This window comes from Pleurodeles waltl, chromosome 4_2, assembly GCF_031143425.1.
Source record: "Pleurodeles waltl isolate 20211129_DDA chromosome 4_2, aPleWal1.hap1.20221129, whole genome shotgun sequence".
NCBI classification, from domain to species: domain Eukaryota; kingdom Metazoa; phylum Chordata; class Amphibia; order Caudata; family Salamandridae; genus Pleurodeles; species Pleurodeles waltl.
This window is the reverse complement of record NC_090443.1, coordinates 468,184,929-468,201,091: the sequence shown is the minus strand read 5'-3', so window position 1 is coordinate 468,201,091 and position 16,163 is coordinate 468,184,929.

The following is a 16,163-nucleotide window of genomic DNA, read 5'->3' as shown; positions in this document are numbered from 1 at the left end:
AGACTACAGGAACACAGTGATCCAACAATACTTCCAGTGAGACACAGGTAAGAAGACAACACTGCCTGTTACATCTGTTTGATCCTTCTACCTCTCATCTGTCTGTCATTTTCACACAGTGTATGGACCCTGAGTTGTCACTTTCCCTTTTGATTTCACAGATGTGGGTCCCACTGTGTGACATCTGCTTTGTTTCCTCATGGACTAGAGCTGTGTGACATAGGTATGTTGACAATACAATGGATATAGCATTTTTCCACAGTTATTGCAAAGACACATATTCGAAAGCACATACTGATTCCAGATAGTTTTGTGATTTAAGGGTGTTTATTTAAGTGCTAAATAGTGGAGTGGGTTGTAAAATGGTCAGGGGTGATGGTGGAGGAATGTCCATGGCAGAGTCCAGTCTATTAGTCTCACAGGTGCATTGTCCAAAGGGGCATAGGAAGTGGAGCTGAAGCAGTTTAAGGATGGACAGGGTGACAAAGTGGGACAGATGGATGACAATCAGGGTGGTCTAATTTCGTGACGGGGGTCTTGGCATTGTTCTTTGTCTTTGTCCTGGATCTCAGGGACTGCTTGCGGGGTGGTTCTCCATCTGCAGGGGGTGGGGTGCTGGTGTGGTGGTCCTGTGGCAGTGCCTCCTGTCCACTAGCGCCGACGGAGGTAGTGGGCAGTTAATCGTCCACACTAGTGTCAGGGGTCCCTTGTTGTGCCACAGTGTCCCTCCTGGTGTTGACGAGTTCCTTCAGTACCCCTACAATGGTGCCCAGGGTGGAATTGATGGATTTGAGTTCTCCCTGAACCCCAAATACTGTTCCTCCTGCAGCCGCTGGGTCTCCTGAAACTTGGCCAGTACCGTTGCCATCGTCTCCTGGGAATGGTGGTAGGCTCCCATGATTTTGGAGAGGGCCTCGTGGAGAGTGGGTTCTATGGGCCTGTCCTCTCCCATCGCACAGCAGCCTTCCCAGTTCCCCTGTTTCCCTGGGCCTCTGTCCCCTGAACTGTGTTCCCACTGCCACTGCCCCCAGGTCCCTGGTGTTGTTGGGGTGGTGAGTTAGCCTGGGTTCCCTGTCGTGGTGGACACACTGCTGATTGACGTGTCCTGAGAAGAAAGGTATGGGCCCGCTGGGTGGGTGCTGTGCTGGTGTTTCCAGAGGGGGGAGGCTCTGTGGTGGCCTGTGCCAGTGTGAGGGGAACCGACTGTCCCAAGGTCCCAGATGGGCCGGGCTGGTCATCTGGATCCAGTTGGACAGAGCACTGTGGGCCTCTTATGTGGGTCGAGTGGACATGTCTGGACCCTCGTGTCCGGTGACGTTGGGTAGCAGTCTTGCAGGGGTGTAAAGGCATAATTATTGTATCAGTGTGTATCGTAAGCCCCTGTGTCCCCAGCCACCACCCTCAGTAGTTTGTCAGTACAGCCATCCCTGGGCCGTGTCATCCATGGGTGCAGTTGTCAACTCTAGGCGTGTAGGGCATGTTCCACGGAATGCGTAGCGGACCCCAAGTGCGCAACTTAGTGCAGGGGGCATCTGTGTCTGTCATGTCCGCTAACTGTACCGGAGATCCATGTACTCAATATCTCTTTATTTCTCTCTCCCCCCCCCCTTTTTGTTTGTCTTTCTGTGCTTGTGTGCATCAGCATCATCAGGCGGAGGAGAAGTGGCATCGGGGCAGGAGGGAGCTGCATCTCACATGGCCCAGGAGGGCCATGCCACAGAGTCAGACTGGACCAGTGAGACGGAGGGCGAGGGGAGCTCCACAACGGGGACGACTGGACCCTGCAGCGACACGGACACGTCCTCGGAAGGGAGCTCCCTTGCGGGGGTGGCACCATCCGTGCCCCCCGCCATTACAGGTACAGCCGCCACCCAGCGCACCATCTCCGCCCTCCCAGCAGCCCCTCAGCGTTCGCCCCGTGCCCGCTCTGCCAGGAAGCCGGGCATCTCCTTCGCCCCAGGCACCTCAGGCCCTGCCCCTGTTACCCCCGCTGCCCTCAGTGAGGAGGTCATTGACCTCCTCTGAACGCTCATTGTTGGGCAGACTACCCTTTTGAATGCCATCCAGGGGGTGGAGAGGGAGGTTCATCGCAGCAATGCGTACCTGGAGGGCATTCATTCGGGTCAGGCTGCCCATCAGCGATCGTTCCAGGCTCTGGCCTCAGCACTGACGGCAGCCATTGTCCCTGTCTCCTGCCTCCCTCTACTAACTCCCTCCTCCCAGTCTCCTGTTCCTCTGCCTGTCCCACCCACACCATCAGACCAGCCTGCACACACCTCAACACCCAAGAGAAGCTCATCCAAACATAAGCACCACAGATCACGCAGACATTCACACACGCAACATTCCGATGCAGACATGCCAACAGTCACTACCACCTCTGTGACCCCCACCTCCTCGTCTCCCTCCTCCCTCCCTGTGACGTCTACACTCACACCTCCATTCACCTCACCATCAGCCAGTGTTTCCATCACCAGCACACCCTCCACTCCAGTCCGCACACGTGCAGTCACCACCCCCACTGCCATTTACACGTCCCCTGTGTCCTCTCCCACTGTGTCTGTCACCCCCTCTTCCACACCACACAAACGCAGCCACCCACCCACCCAACAGCCATCCACCTCACGACAGCCTATCCCTCCTGCACCTGCACCCAAAGACAGCAAACGTGACTCACCTACAACCACATCCTCTCCCTCCACTCCCATTCCCACTGTACCTACCACTCTCCATTGTCCCAAGAAACTCTTCCTCGCCACTGCTAACTTCTTTCCTGACCCTGAGCCCCCCCCTCCTTCTCGTCGGGGTAAGAAGAGCACCTCAGCCACCACCAGCCCTGCAGCCCCCTTGACAAGGGTGCAGGGGTATTGGAGCCCACCAGCCCGCATGTCTGGATCTTCGCCCAGCAGCAAGGGGACAGCCAGCCCACCCCCTGGGAAGAGGAGCAGAAGGCGGAAGGGGTGCCGCAGGAGCCCGGCTTCTACATCCCCCCCGGACACCACCCAGAGACAGTCACCAGCCACAGCTCCAAAGGGAGGAAAGGGCCACAGACTCCCGACTAAGGAGGGCAAGGGCAGCAAGTCGGAGAGGTCAGGCTGCAGGCCTGCTGCCCAGGAGGAGCCCACCACCCCCATAGCCGCTGCCCAGGGAGGACCCAGCCCAGCTGGCCAGGAGGGCCCCACCACCCACAGCCCAGGTGGGCATTGAAGGAGCACCATCCCCGCTGCCCAGGAGGGCACCACCAGGCAATGAGCAGTTGGCCATAGACCGGCCGCCGTCTCAAGCACCGCTGAACTGGGCCCCGCCGTCTCAAGCACCGCTCCGCTGGGCCCCGCCGTCTCAAGCACCGCTGAACTGGGCCCCGCCGTCTCAAGCACCGCTGAACTGGGCCCCGCCGTCTCAAGAACCGCTGAACTGGGCCCCGCCGTCTCAAGCACCGCTGAACTGGGCCCCGCCGTCTCAAGCACCGCTCCGCTGGGCCCCGTCGTCTCAAGCACCGCTCCGCTGGGCCCCGCCGTCTCAAGCACCGCTAAACTGGGCCCCGCCGTCTCAAGCACCGCTCCGCTGGGCCCCGCCGTCTCAAGCACCGCTGAACTGGGCCCCGCCGTCTCAAGCACCGCTCCGCTGGGCCCCGCCGTCTCAAGAACCGCTGAACTGGGCCCCGCCATCTCAAGAACCGCTGAACTGGGCCCCGCCGTCTCAAGCACCGCTGAACTGGGCCCCGCCGTCTCAAGAACCGCTGAACTGGGCCCCGCCGTCTCAAGCACCGCTCCGCTGGGCCCCGCCGTCTCAAGCACCGCTGAACTGGGCCCGCCGTCTCAAGCACCGCTCCGCTGGGCCTCGCCGTCTCAAGCACCGCTGAACTGGGCCCCGCCGTCTCAAGAACCGCTGAACTGGGCCCCGCCGTCTCAAGCACCGCTCCGCTGGGCCCACGCCGTCTCAAGCACCGCTGAACTGGGCCCCGCCGTCTCAAGCACCGCTCCGCTGGGCCCTGCCGTCTCAAGCACCGCTGAACTGGGCCCCGCCGTCTCAAGAACCGCTGAACTGGGCCCCGCCGTCTCAAGCACCGCTCCGCTGGGCCCCGCCGTCTCAAGCACCGCTGAACTGGGCCCCGCCGTCTCAAGCACCGCTCCGCTGGGCCCCGCCGTCTCAAGCACCGCTGAACTGGGCCCCGCCGTCTCAAGCACCGCTCCGCTGGGCCCCGCCGTCTCAAGAACCGCTGAACTGGGCCCCGCCGTCTCAAGCACCGCTCCGCTGGGCCCCGCCGTCTCAAGCACCGCTGAACTGGGCCCCGCCGTCTCAAGCACCGCTCCGCTGGGCCCCGCCGTCTCAAGCACCGCTGAACTGGGCCCAGCCGTCTCAAGAACCGCTGAACTGGGCCCCGCCGTCTCAAGCACCGCTCCGCTGGGCCCCGCCGTCTCAAGCACCGCTGAACTGGGCCCCGCCGTCTCAAGCACCGCTCCGCTGGGCCCCGCCGTCTCAAGCACCGCTGAACTGGGCCCCGCCGTCTCAAGCAACGCTCCGCTGGGCCCCGCCGTCTCAAGAACCGCTGAACTGGGCCCCGCCGTCTCAAGCACCGCTGAACTGGGCCCCGCCGTCTCAAGAACCGCTGAACTGGGCCCTTCAAGGCAAGACCCGCTGAACTGGGCCCTTCAAGGCAAGAAGCGCAGCACTGGGCCCTTCAAGGCAAGAAGCGCTGGCCCTTTGGCAGACGTGGCAGGGCAGGATCTGTCTCGGGCAGGGCTGCAGGATGTCCTCTGGCCAACATGCCTCCTCCAGTGGCAGTGGGGTCTGTTATGGACTGTTTGGACTGTGGCTTTGCTCTCCCCAGGATGGCCCAGTGGGCAGGCCACCCACTGTATGGACTGTATGGACTGTGGCTTTGCACTCCCCAGGATGGCCCAGTGGGCAGGCCACCCACTGTATGGACTGTATGGACTGTGGCTTTGCACTGCCCAGGATGGCCCAGTGGGCAGGCCACCCACTGTATGGACTGTATGGACTGTGGCTTTGCACTCCCCAGGATGGGCCAGTGGTCATGGAGTCCCCTCGTGGATCTGGCGTCGTGTACTCAAGTGGCTGAGGTGCCCCCCCTTCCCTTCCCCCTGAGGTGCCTGTCCTATTTTCTTTCTGATGCCCCTGCAGTGTTCTCTCCATGGAGTTCTTGTCGTGGGACTGGGCCTTGCCCCTTTGCACAGGACCCCTGTGGTCCACGGACAGTGGTTGGACTACATTTAGTAGCTGTATATATTTTGTACATAGTTTATTTATTTATTGGGATTACTGGTGTCCATATTTCAATATATCTGCCCGTTTATGATCTCTTCTTTTGGTCTTTGCATCATTTCGGAGGGGGGGGTTTGTGGGTTGTGACAGTGATCTGTGGGAATGCATTGATGTGTGTGTTGTAGTGGGTATGGGTGGGTGGGTGTGTGCCGGTAATCTTTTCCCTCCCCTGTGTCGTAGGTGCAGTACTCACCGATGTCTTCCGCGCCGCCGGGCGTGCTCCTGGTACAGGAGCAGGTATAGGAGTGCGGGGATGACCTGCAACTCGGGTTCCATACTGCCGGAATCTCGCGTGGAGTGCGTAGAGGTGAGCGTTTTCCCGTTCGTAGTCTGTTTCCGCCGTGTTTTTATCAGCGGTGCTCCCGCCCCGGAAAAGGTGGCGGATTGGTGGGTCGTAATAGGGTGGGCGGTACATTGTCTGCCGCCTGGCTGTTGGCGGGGACCGCCGCGCTGTTTGTCTGTCCCGCCGTGGCGGTCGGAGTGTTAATGCGGCGGGCTGTGTTGGCGGTTCCCGCCAGGGTCAGAATTGCATATTTTGGACCGCCGGCCTGTTGGCGGCTTGGCCGCCGCATTATCACCGACCGCCAGGGTCAGAATGAGGGCCTATGTCTCAGGCTGCTCTAATTTCCTCATAATGCAAACTTATGTCTAGTCAAATGCTTGAAGGTATATGAGGAATGCACATTCAAATGTAGGGCTGATCCCTTGGGCCTTCTATTGTTAGCACTTCAGAAACCTTTTAAACTAGTATCTGCTGCAATCTTGGCCCATTGGGTTCTTTGGGTCATGGCCGAGGCCAGCACTGATGTGTCTGGTTATGGGGCTCATTCTGCTCAGGGGGCTATGGCCTTCAAAGCATTTGTCCTTGGCTCCAGTTTGGAATATATTTTACGTGCTGCTGATTGGCCATCTGATTCTGTGTTTAAAACCTTTTATTACAAACCTACTGTGCATGTTTCTTCTGTTGTGGTTTGTCAGCTTTGAACGAGCATAATCAGAGCTTCCGGTCCTGACATAGAATAGACATTTTTTTAGAAGATTGTGACAAAAATTCTAGATTCATTTAAGGACACATTAGGACAGGTAAGATGTTGTGACAATGTTGGTTTGATATCTGCTATGTATATCATGATCGTTACTGTTCTCTTTTGCCCGCCCTTGTGATTATTTCAGGGTTATGGTTCTGGGTTCATATATTCCCTTTTGTTTTTAGGCTCAGATCAGAAGCAAGGGTGAGATGTATTGGGGATCCAGTTTCCTTGGGTGGAATTCTGCGAATCTATGTTGAATGGATTGCTGGTCCAGTGGTTCATTCCTGTTATGGACTCTGCTTCTGGTTATAAGTTGGACTGTTCTTAAAACAAAGAAAGAGGCAGTCAGGATGGTGCTTCACTGTTTTGTCGGTTATGTTTATATACTATTGGTGAACTGTGAAAGAGGATTGGTTCAAAGCCTCTTGGGAAATGTAGTTTTTACATGTGTTTTTACTGTTTTTTGATTAGCTGCTATTTGCAGTAGTAAAGATGATAGAGAAAGCATAATACTTGGCTCTGTGTCCTTATCAGAATCTAGAATTCTTGTTGCAGTCTGCTGGAAAATGTTCTACTCTACCTTATCTGTGTGTTGTGCTGAAGCCAGCACTGCAGTTTCCTTCCTGCTGCTGTTCCCTGTGTAAAGGAAGTGTGTGCTATTGCTGACTGTGCTATTATATCCGCTGAGTTGTGCTCCATGTTTATTTATGGAAAGATTGTGCTGCTGTTGCCTGTGCTGTACTTTTCTGGGAGGTAGACTTTCACAGCTGCTAGCTTATCTATATTGTCTACCTGATGTGTGAAGCTTACAATGTTTTTGTGTACCTGAGTGGGTATGTGACGTTTGCACTGCTGCTCCACATATTGTACCAGTTCTGTGTGCAGTGGGGCATTTTGTGCTGTTGATGGCTGTGATTTCCCTATTCTGTGTTTGAGTGTGGTGTTCATTGCCATTACCTCTGTATGACACTTTTTGCCACTGTTCCTGCCCATGTTTTAGTTGCTCTGCGTGTAAGTGAAGCTTTCACTGGTGCTATCTGTGTACTGCTCCTGTCTGAATCTGATATGTGCTTGTGCACGCATCTAGTTATGTTTTTGTGTGTTCATATGTCTGTGTGTGTGTGTGTGTCTGTGTGTATGGATGAGTGGGAGGGAAGCTTGCATACATGCTCCTGTGCTGGTTATTTTCTTTGAGTGGAGAAACCTGCATTTCTGCTGCCTGTGCTGCACATTTTGTCTGAATGAGTACTGCTGTCGGGAACTCTGGCAAGGACTGGTGGCAGGGTAGAAGAATTAAGCAAAATCTGGGGATCAGATCTACCCAAAATCACACAGAGAGTCAGAGGTGAAGAGGGATCCAAAGGGGAAGCTCTGCACAAGGGAACAAGATGGTCATTGCTCATAAAGGACAGGCACTCAAGAGTCAGTTTAGCATTCAGACTAACACCCAGGATGGATGTACAAGACATATATATACCAACATTAACAATAAAGAGAATGTGGGGTAAAGCACTGGGAAGCTCACATGGTAAGACTGAAGCTCAGTAAGTTCTTAACCCACAACTGCTGTTACAGCTACTGACTGCAAATCCCCAATACACGGAAAGGTGGGTCTATGGAGCTGATACTATGGTAAGGTTAGAAAACGTATTCAAAGACAATACTCACAGTGGATAAGAAACACCACCTAGGTTATAAGCTGCTCACGGAACCGAGATGTCAAAAAGGAACACACAAGTCAGACACAGCAAGGGAGTAGAACTAAATACACAGCCATAAATGGACAAGGAGGCGTGCTTAACAGGAACAAAGGGAAAACAAAGGGCACAGTTGGCAGAAAGCAAGTAGCAACCACACAAGGAATCTGGGTGCTAAACAGAAGGAATAGCAAGGCAGCAAACTAGAAACTAGAAGAAAGGGAAAGAAAGCAGGTGCAGGGAAAAATGAAAATACAGGAGGAGAGAGAATTCAAGGGTGCACTAAATAGTGCTGGGTCCGAATTGAAGGGCACACTGCAGGCAATGCTAGCTCAGGAACAAGGCTTAACAACCTCTCAGGAATCAAGGAAGCACTGCAGGCAGTGCTAGTTCAGGAATAAAGGAATTAGCTACAGCTCAGGAACAAGAAGCAAGGAATAACTATAGTTCAGGAACTCTGGAAAGAAGGATAGAAAAAGCTCAGCAAACACGGGGTCAGCCAAACAGGAACACTGCTACAATGACCAACCCTGGACTGAAGGGAGCAGGGGTTTAAAAGAGCTCACAGTAATCACATGGATCAGGTGTGAGCAGGCTAGCAGCTGCCAGCCACAGGTTTACTGAATTCCTAACACACATCCTTGGCTAGCAGAGGTGGAGACGAAACACTGAGAAGGAAATTCTAGGTAATTATGTTTTTAGCCCCGGTAATATATTTGTTTCGTCAGGAAGTGACTAGGGGCCATATGTACGAAAACTTTTTCCCATAGACACAGAATGGATAAAATCCTTTGGTACATCTGGCCCTAGGTCACTAACAGTCGTTGTGGGGGAAGAGATTAGGATAAGCCTCCTGTAGGAAAATGCCTCTCATGGCATGGTTACCCCCTAACTTTTTGCCTTTTGTTGATGCTAGTTATGATTGAAAGTGTGCTGGGACCCTGCTAACCAGGCCCCAGCACCAGTGTTCTTTCCCTAAACTGTACCTTTGTTTCCACAATTGGCACAACCCTGGCACAAAGATAAGTCCCTTGTAACTGGTACTTGTAACTGGTACCCCTGGTAACAAGGGCCCTGTGGCCAGGGAAGGTCTCTAAGGGCTGCAGCATGTATTATGCCACCCGGGGGACCCCTCACTCAGCACATGCACACTGCCTCAGAGCTTGTGTGTGCTGGTGGGGAGAAAATGAGTAAGTCAACATGGCATTCCACTCAGAGTGCCATGCCCACAACCCACTGCCTGTGGCATAGGTAAGTCACCCCTCTAGCAGGCCTTACAGCCCTAAGGCAGGGTGCACTATACCACAGGTGAGGGCATAGTTGCATGAGCACTATGCCCCTACAGTGTCTAAGCCAAATCTTAGACATTGTAAGTGCCGGGTAGCCATAAATAGTATATGGTCTGGGAGTCTGTCAAATACGAACTCCACAGTTCCATAATGGCTACACTGAATTCTGGGAAGTTTGGTATCAAACGTCTCAGCACAACAAATCCACACTGATGCCAGTTTGGGATTTATTGCAAAATGCACAAAGAGGGCATCTTAGAGATGCCCCCTGTATACCAGTCAAATTCCTAGTGTTAGGCTGACCAGTTCCTGCCAGCCTGCCACATCCAGGTGGGTTTCTGGCCACATGGGGTGAATGCCTGTGGCCAGGAACAAAGTCTGCACCGAGTGGAGGTGCTTCTCAACTCCCCGTGCAGGAACTGTAACACCTGGCTCAAGCCTGTTGTTACAGCGCCCCAGGGCACTCCAGTTAGTGGAGATGCCCGCCCATCCAGACACAACCCTCACTTTTGGCGCCAAGTCCGGAGGAGATAATGAGAAAAACTAGAAGGAGTCACCCACCAGTCAGGATAGCCCCTAAGGTGTCCTGAGCTGAGGTGGCCCTTGCCTTGAGAAATCCTCCATCTTGTTTTGGAGGATTCCCCCAATAGGAATAGGGATGTGCCCCCCTCCCCTCAGTGAGGAGGCACAAAGAGGGTGTAGCCACCCTCCAGGACAGTAGCTATTGGCTATTGCCACCCAGACCTAAACACACCCCTAAATTGAGTATTTAGGGGCAAACCTGAACCCAGGAAATCAGATTCCTGCAACCTGAAGAAAGAAGGACTGCTGACCTGTAAGCCCTGCAGAGGCGACGGAGACAACAACTGACTTGGGTCCAGCCCTACCCGCCTGTCTCCAGACTCAAAGAACCTACACAGCGACGCATCCAGCGGTACCAGCGACCTCTGAGGACTCAGAGGACTGACCTGCACCTGAAGGACCAAGAACCTCCCAAGGACAGCGGCTCTCTCCAAAACAACAACCAAGAAAACAACTTTAAAGAGACTCCATCCTTCCGCCGGAAGCGTGAGTTTTCCCACTCTGCACCCAACGCCCCCAGCTCGAGTTCAGGACAACCAACACTGCGGAGGGGACTCCCAGGCGACTCCAACGATGTAAACCACCCTGAGTCGACCTCCCTGCACCCTCACATCGACACCTGTAGAGAGGATCCAGAAGCTCCACCTAACCGCGACTGCCTGGTAACAAAGGAACCCGACACCTGGACCAAGCACTGCACCCGCAGCCCCCAGGACCGAGAGGAACCACCTACCAGGGCAGGAGTGACCAGCAGGTGGCCCTCATCCTAGCCCATTTGATGGCTGGCCCGAGAAGCCCCCCTGTGCCCTGCCTGCATTGCCAGAGTGACCCCCGGGTCCCTCCATTGCTTTCAACGCAAAACCCGACACCTACTTTGCACACTGCACCCAGCTGCCCTAGTGCCACGAAGGGTGTGTTTTGTGTGCTTGTGTGTGTCGACCCGTGCTCTACAAAACCCCACTGGTCTACCCCCGAGGACGCAGGTACTTACCTGCTAGCAGACTGGAACCGGAGCAACCCTGTTCTCCATAGGCGCCTATGTTGTTTGTGCCCTCCTTGGAGACTGAACTTGTAAGTGTTTTATTTAACTGAGAACCTAACCAATACTTACCTCCCCCAGGAACTGTTGAGTTTTGCACTGTGTCCACTTTTAAAATAGCTTATTGCCATTTTTGCCAAAACTGTGTATACTACTGTTTTAATTCAAAGTTCCACACTTACCTGTGTGAAGTACCTTACAATTTATGTACTTACCTAAATTCTGAATCTTGTGGTTCTAAAATAAATTAAGAAAATAATATTTTTTCTATATAAAAACCTATTGGTCTGGAATTAAGTCTTTGAGTTTGTGTTCTCATTTATTGCCTTGTGTGTACAAAAAATGCTTAACACTACCCTCTGATAAGCGTACTGCTTGACCACACTACCACAAAATAGAGCATTAGTATTATCTAATTTTGCCACTATCAACCTCTAAGGGGGTCCCTTGGACTCTGTGCACGCTATCTCTCATTTTGAGATAGTATATTCAGAGCCAACTTCCTACACCTTCTGCTAATCATTTTAGGCTTGAAGGAAAGGTCCGGGACATCGGGTACAGATAGGCACAAATTTGTTTTCTACTGCAAACTGATAGCAAGAAGGGAGATATGTTAAATAGGAGAAGAACCCCTGTTATATACAGAATGGTTGGAAGCACTTAGGCCCATATTTATACTTTTTGACGCAAAACTGCGCTAACGCAGTTTTGCGCCAAAAAAATTAGCGCCGGCTAACGCCATTCTGAAGCGCCATGCGGGCGCCGTATTTATTGAATGGCGTTAGCCGACCGGCACTGCCTGGTGTGCGTGAAAAAAAACCACATACACCAGGCAGCGCCGGCGTAGGGAAAAATGGCGTTTGGGCGTCCAAAAATGGGGCAAGTCAGGCAAAAAAATCGTCTTAACCCGATTTGCGCCATTTTTTTGGGGCGCCCAGACGCCATTAACATGACTCCTGTCTTAGTAAAGACAGGAGTCATGCCCCCTTGCCCAATGGCCATGCCCAGGGGACTTCAAATCAAATCAGGCCCCCCTATGCCAAAAAAAAAATAAAAAATAAATACTTACCACAACTTACCTTTTCTTCCCTGGGATGGGTCCCTCCATCCTTGGGTGTCCTCCTGGAGTGGGCAAGGGTGGCAGGGGGTGTCCCTGGGGGCTTGGAGGGCACCTCTGGGCTCATTCTGAGCCCACAGGTCCCTTAACGCCTGCCCTGACCCAGGCGCTAAAATCCGGCGCAAATGCGGGTTTTTTAGTCCCACCCACTCCCGGGCGTCATTTTTGCCCGGGAGTATAAATACGACGCATATGCATCGGAGTCATTTTTTAAGACTGGAACGGCTACCTTGCATATCATTAACGCAAGGAAGGTGTTCACGCAAAAAAATGACGCTAACTCCATGAACTTTGGCACTAGACGCGTCTAACGCCAAAGTATAAATATGGAGTTAGTTTTGCGTCGAATTTGCGTCGAAAAAAACAACGCGAATTCGGCGCAAACGGAGTATAAATATGCCCCTTAGACATTTCCTGAAAATGGGCACGGTGGTCGGAACTTTAAGTGCTAAAAAAGTTTGGACACCTTTGGCTTAGTGGCTGGTCAAACATTAAATCCTTGTCCAATGATTACACCTATTTTCCTGCCCCCTTGCTTCAATGATATAGCAGCGCCCCAACTGGTTTTGGTTGAGGGAAGAAAGGTTTCCCTGGCTATGATCCATCTACACTAATGAGAGGATGCCCAGGTGGTGGTTTTAGACGATTTGGAGCCTGAGGTGAATAAGGACAACAACAATTTTTTTTTTTAAATTATGTTTTTAGCAAGAGCAGACTGACTTCTACAAAACCCAGCATGGATCGGGAATGGATATGAATTTCTCAATAGCGTCCAAGAGTCAGGAAATAAGTATATGCATACAGGTGGATGGCCCGGAAGCTTATTAGAACACTGAAAAATTCCACTATTTGGCCCCCTGAGGGTGAGCACAAAAGCACAGGGAGAGAATTGTTACAATTGCATGCCCTCTCTCTAATGTGCTGTATGTGTTCTGTGTATGCTTTGCTGATATTTTGAAATCTTGTTACAGGAAGGCACTCAACATATGGATCAAAATTATTTTTTTGTGTCTTCGGTCACAATTATTAACTTGTGACTAAAGGCAAGTAGTGATTTGTGGTACTGTGCATCTATGGGGAGTCTGTGGGTTGTACATGGGGTGTTTACAAAGCTATGCCATGGTTTTGGACACAAAGGTGGTCATTACAACCCTGGCGGTCGGTGTTAAATCGGCGGTAAAACCGCCAACAGGCCGGCGGAAAAAAATTGGAATCACGACCGTGGCGGAAACCGCCAACATAGACAGCCACTTTAACACTCCGACGCCAAGGCGGTACAAACAAACACCGCGGCGGTAACCGCCAACAGACAGGCGGAGGACAATGTACCGCCCACAGAATTACAACAGTCCAATCCGCCACCTTTTCTGGGCCGGATTCACCGCGAACAAAAAGACGTCAGAAACAGGACTTGGAAGGGAAAACGCTCACCTCTACACACCCCATGAGGAACCAGGATGCCATGGAACCGGAACTTCAGATTCTACCTGCCTTTGTCTTCCTGCTCCTCTACCAGGAGCACGAACGCCGGCGGCGAAGACCACAGTGAGTACTGCACCTACGACACAGGGGAGGGGGGAGGGAAAAGAGAGTGACACTCACACGCAACACCCCCACCCTCACCCACTACAACACACACATTACAGTTACACCCGCCAACCCCCCTGGAAGAATGCAAGGACAAAAGGAAATGAGTTGAATGATTGTAATATATTCATTCAAAGATATGAATCAAAAATATATACATATATAAAGATAGTCACACTATAAACAAATATATACACCAAGAATACAAGTCCAAGGGATTCCACCATCATAGTCCGTGGACCACTGGGCCCAAAATGCATGGGTGAGGCCCACACAAGATACCCGAACAAGACGGAGAGAACACTGCTGGGGCATCAGATAGAAATAAAACAGGCACCTCAGGGGTAAGGGAAGGGGGGGCACCTCAGCCGGATGAGTGCACGACGCCAGATCCACGAGGGGGCTCCATGCCCATTGATGTATCATGGGGAGTGCAAAGCCACAGTCTTTCAAGTCTCTACAGTGGGTGGGTTGCCCACTGCGTTATCCTGGGGAGTGCAAAGCCACAGTCTCTCAAGTCTCTACAGTGGGTGGTTTGCCCACTGCTGCATCCTGGGGAGTGCAAAGACACAGTCTCTCAAGTCTCTACAGTGAGTGGTTTGCCCACTACTGCATCCTGGGGAGTGCAAAGCCACAGTCCCTAAAGTGGATAACAGTCTCCACTGGTTCTGGAGGGGCCTTTGTGCCCAGAGTGCTTCATCCTGCCAAGGACAGAGGTAGTGGATGTCATTCTCCACTGGTTCTGGAGGGGGCTTTGTGCCCAGAGTGCTTCATCCTGCCCAGAATGCTTCATCCTGCCAAGGACAGAGGTAGTGGATGTCATTCTCCACTGGTTCTGGGGGGGGGGGGGGCTTTTTGCCCATACTGCTTCATCCTGCCAAGGACAGAGGTAGTGGATGTCATTCTCCACTGGTTCTGGAGGGGGCTTTGTGCCCAGAGAGCTTCATCCTGCCAAGGACAGAGGTAGTGGATATCATTCTCCACTGGTTCTGGAGGGGGCTTTGTGCCCAGAGTGCTTCATCCTGCTTGTGGCGGCCTCAGTAGCATCTGAATCTTTGGCGCTCAGTGGCCTGCGGTGCCGGTGGCGGCGGTGTCCTGTTCAGTGGTGCTGGTGGCGGGGGTGTCCTTGGCAGTGGTGCTGGTGGTGGCAGTGTCCTTGGCAGCGGTGCTGGTGGCGGCGGTGTCCTGTTCAGCGGTGCTTGTGGCGGCGGTGTCCTTGGCAGCTGTGCTGGTGGCGGCGGTGTCCTTGGCAGCGGTGCTGGTGGTGGCGGTGTCCTGTTCAGCAGTGCCTGTGGCGGTCTTGTCCGCCCTGCCGGTTTTCCCAGACTTTCCAGTTTTAGTGTGCCCCTTCCCCACCTTGGATGGTGGCGCAGCTGGATCAATACTCCCACCTGTACCCCTGGGAGCGGCTTTGTTTGAAGATTGTTTTCCTCTCTCCCACCGGGCACTGGCCAATGTCTGGTGTTTTTGAGGTGGGGGACTGTCCGTGCTCTGGCTCCTTGGCACACTGGCTGACCTGCTGCCAGGCACACTCCAGAAGGCAGTCACTACGGGCACCACTACTCCCGCTGATGTTGTGGCTGAGGCACTGGGTTGGGACCTGGAGAGGCGGGCCCTAGGAGACTGAAGGGGTAGGGGAGGTGAGGGTAAGAGGTCAAGGTTGGACAGGTAACGTTTTTTGGACACACAGGGATGGGTAGATGGAGGGGGTTTGGGAGAGGAGGAAGCGGTAGTGGTTGAAGGAGGTGTACGTTTGGTGACTTTGGGTGAAGGTGCATGTGCTGGAGGCTGTTGTGAGGTGGATGGCTGTTGGGTGGGTGTGTGGCTGCGTTTGTGTACCTTGGGAGGTGGGCTCAGGGGATGTGTGAATGGTAGTGGGGGTGGTGACTGCACGTGAGCGGGGTGTGGTGGTGGGTGTGCTGGTGATGGAGGTAGTGGCTGACAATGTAGTGCATGCAGGTGTGAGTGAAGACGAGACTGGGAGGGAGGAGGGAGATGAGGAGGAGGGGAACACAGTGGAGGCAGTGGTGGTTGGTATGTCTGCATGTGTATGATGCTTGCGTGAGTGCCTGTGGGATGTGTGGTGCTTATGTTTGCCTGAGCTTCCCTTGTGCGTTGAGGTGTGTGCATGCTGGTCTGAGGGTGTGCTTGGGATATGCTGAGGTACATGGCTTGGGTCTGGGTGGAGGAAGTTGGAGGGGGGAGGCTAGAGACAGGGACAATGGCTGCCATCAGTGCACAGGCCAGAGTCTGAAAAGCTCACTGATGGGCTGCCTGACCAGAATGAATGCCCTCCAGGTATGCATTGGTTTGTTGCCTCTCTACACCCTGGATAGCATTCATAATGGTAGACTGCCCAACATTCAGGGACCTGAGGAGGTAAATGGCCTCCTCACTGAGGGCAGCAGGGGTGACAGGGGCAGGGGCTGAGGTGCCTGGGGCGAAGGAGATGCCCACCCTCCTGGGTGAGCGGCCATGGAGCAAGCGCTGAGGTGCTGCTGGGAGGGCGGTCCTGGTAAGGGGAGTGGCAGCTGT